Source organism: Poecile atricapillus, chromosome 9 (genome assembly GCF_030490865.1).
Source record: "Poecile atricapillus isolate bPoeAtr1 chromosome 9, bPoeAtr1.hap1, whole genome shotgun sequence".
Taxonomy (NCBI): Eukaryota; Metazoa; Chordata; class Aves; order Passeriformes; family Paridae; genus Poecile; species Poecile atricapillus.
The window spans coordinates 24,433,309-24,436,501 of record NC_081257.1 but is presented as its reverse complement, the minus strand read 5'-3'; the positions used below and the strand labels follow the sequence as shown (position 1 = coordinate 24,436,501).

General features: G+C 56.1%; 1 long non-coding RNA gene across 1 annotated transcript; it reads right to left on the bottom strand.

The window, feature by feature from the left end:
* Positions 1–1,783: 1,783 nt before the first annotated feature.
* LOC131582359 (uncharacterized) lies at positions 1,784–2,652 on the bottom strand. Its single transcript, XR_009278324.1, has 3 exons — positions 2,152–2,652; positions 2,032–2,073; positions 1,784–1,936 (listed from the first exon to the last, which is right to left on the bottom strand). It is a non-coding gene; the product is annotated as an uncharacterized LOC131582359 (long non-coding RNA).
* Between the last annotated feature and the right edge of the window lie 541 nt (positions 2,653–3,193).

Below are 3,193 nucleotides of genomic sequence, written 5' to 3'. Positions count from 1 at the left end.
GTGATGCGGCATTGCTGAAACTCAAAGAGACCCTCGCTCCTCCTCCCAACATCCCCAACTCACGGCAACCCCTCGGCCTGTTCCTCAAGGCCACAAACACGACCCCTTTACGTGGAAAAGGCTCCGTCTCACGGTCCCGTAAAGCTTCCGCCGGGCTCACGGGAGCGGTGAAACAGCTGTGCCGGCCGGTTGGCGAGGGGATCTCAGCGAAATGTGACTGGACCGCCTAAAACATGCAAACAAGATGGGACGCTTGGCATTGGCAGCAGAAACTGAGAGCCCAGCGATAACAACAGCTTCCCTCCACCGGTCAATGCTCACCTTGCCCACTTCGCCTTGACTGCTGCCAGCTGGCTCTACTTCCTAAAAATAAACACAAAGAGGAGACCTGTTACACAGTGACCGGTTCCAGTTGCCCTGCCAAGACAAACATTGACTTACCTTCTCGGGGGAACCCCCTTACCCTGGATGGGGCGCTCTGCCACCGATTTCATCCGTCCGCATCTGAAAGAAAGCTAAGACAAAAATCAAAGTGCTGCAGGGTAACTTTACAGCTCCACACATCTTGTGTCAATCTAGGAACACCCACTAGACTCCAACTACACCCTACATGACAAATTTCAAATTACAGGGGCCTAGGACTCGGCCTTTTACACCTACACCCAGGCTGGGCAGCAGGGCAGAGCAGCTCCGGGACAACTACACCCAGACACCCGTGACACACAAGACAACAGACGAGGGGACACAAAGGGGAGACAAAACTCTGGGCCACAAGAATGGCCGCAAGGACCGAGAGAACGCGGAACGAGATGAGCCGGGTGAGAATGAAGGCGAGCTGATGAAGCTCGCAGAACCCGGGAGGAAGAAGATGCTGATGGAATGACAAACTCCAGCAACTGCCAAGACGGATGCCCGAGAATCTGAGGGCCACAGCCCCCTACCTATCACTGCGCTTCTTCAAGACCTAAGCCGCAGCAATGGATCCTCGCGGCGCACGGCTGTTGACACAGCTCGGAACAAGACCTCTAAAAGACATCCGATCGGATGCTTTTCAAGAGAAACGTGATTCCAAGACCTCTGAGAGCTCCAGAGGCAAAGCTTCGATGGTGTCGGGCTGAGGAGCCCAGAGATCAGAGATGCTACGAGTGACACCAGGGTTTCTGGTAAGCCCCCAGAAGAGATAAGGCGAGGCACGTACAACACGAGAAGCACAAAAGACACAGAAGGCACGATGGACAAGTGATGGGACACGCCCCGGGACTGCTCTGTCCTGCACACCTCAGCACTGTGAACAAATGTGAGGCTCTCCCTTCACGTGACCTAAGGGGCCACAGCCTGGACCTCCCCATCCCCAAAGCTGACTCCATAAACCCAGGTCCAGAGTCCCGACCCGGCACCCCGCTTTCAGCCCCTCTGCGGGTCGTAGCCTCCGACTCAGCTCTCAGATGCCCGATGAGGAGGCTCCACGTGGAGCGCCAAGGAAGGCCGCCTCGCCATCCGGGAAGTTCCTGCCATCCCCAGGCTGCCGTCTCTCGGTCAGCTACAATAAATAAAACACAAAACCAGCAGCTGATCTTTGCAGGGCGTCAGCCAAAACCCGACAATTCCGCTACTCACGGTCTCCTGCGAACGGCCACGTCCTGAGGCCGCACACTTCGGCCGCGCCAGACGCCGTCGTCGCAGGGTGCGCCTGAGTTAAGAAAAGACAAAGTGATGCGGCATTGCTGAAACTCAAAGAGACCCTCGCTCCTCCTCCCAACATCCCCAACTCACGGCAACCCCTCGGCCTGTTCCTCAAGGCCACAAACACGACCCCTTTACGTGGAAAAGGCTCCGTCTCACGGTCCCGTAAAGCTTCCGCCGGGCTCACGGGAGCGGTGAAACAGCTGTGCCGGCCGGTTGGCGAGGGGATCTCAGCGAAATGTGACTGGACCGCCTAAAACATGCAAACAAGAAGGGACGCTTGGCATTGGCAGCAGAAACTGAGAGCCCAGCGATAACAACAGCTTCCCTCCACCGGTCAATGCTCACCTTGCCCACTTCGCCTTGACTGCTGCTAGCTGGCTCTACTTCCTAAAAATAAACACAAAGAGGAGACCTGTTACACAGTGACCGGTTCCAGTTGCCCTGCCAAGACAAACATTGACTTACCTTCTCGGGGGAACCCCCTTACCCTGGATGGGGCGCTCTGCCACCGATTTCATCCATCTGCATCTGAAAGAAAGCTAAGACAAAAATCAAAGTGCTGCAGGATAACTTTACAGCTCCACACATCTTGTGTCAATCTAGGAACACCCTCTAGACTCCAACCACACCCTACATGACAAATTTCAAATTACAGGGGCCTAGGACTCGGCCTTTTACACCTACACCCAGGCTGGGCAGCAGGGCAGAGCAGCTCCGGGACAACTACACCCAGACACCCGTGACACACAAGACAACAGACGAGGGGACACAAAGGGGAGACAAAACTCTGGGCCACAAGAATGGCCGCAAGGACCGAGAGAACGCGGAACGAGATGAGCCGGGTGAGAATGAAGGCGAGCTGATGAAGCTCGCAGAACCCGGGAGGAAGAAGATGCTGATGGAATGACAAACTCCAGCAACTGCCAAGACGGATGCCCGAGAATCTGAGGGCCACAGCCCCCTACCTATCACTGCGCTTCTTCAAGACCTAAGCCGCAGCAATGGATCCTCGCGGCGCACGGCTGTTGACACAGCTCGGAACAAGACCTCTAAAAGACATCCGATCGGATGCTTTTCAAGAGAAACGTGATTCCAAGACCTCTGAGAGCTCCAGAGGCAAAGCTTCGATGGTGTCGGGCTGAGGAGCCCAGAGATCAGAGATGCTACGAGTGACACCAGGGTTTCTGGTAAGCCCCCAGAAGAGATAAGGCGAGGCACGTACAACACGAGAGGCACAAAAGACACAGAAGGCACGATGGACAAGTGACACAATACACCCTGGGGCTGCTCTGTCCTGCACACCTCAGCACTGTGAACAAATGTGAGGTTCTCCCACCGTGTGGCCTAAGGGGCCACAGCCTGGACCTCCCCGTCCCCAAAGCTGACTCCATAATCCCAGGTCCAGAGTCCCGACCCGGCACCCCGCTTTCAGCCCCTCTGCGGGTCGTAGCCTCCGACTCAGCTCTCAGATGCCCGATGAGGAGGCTCCACGTGGAGCGCCAAGGAA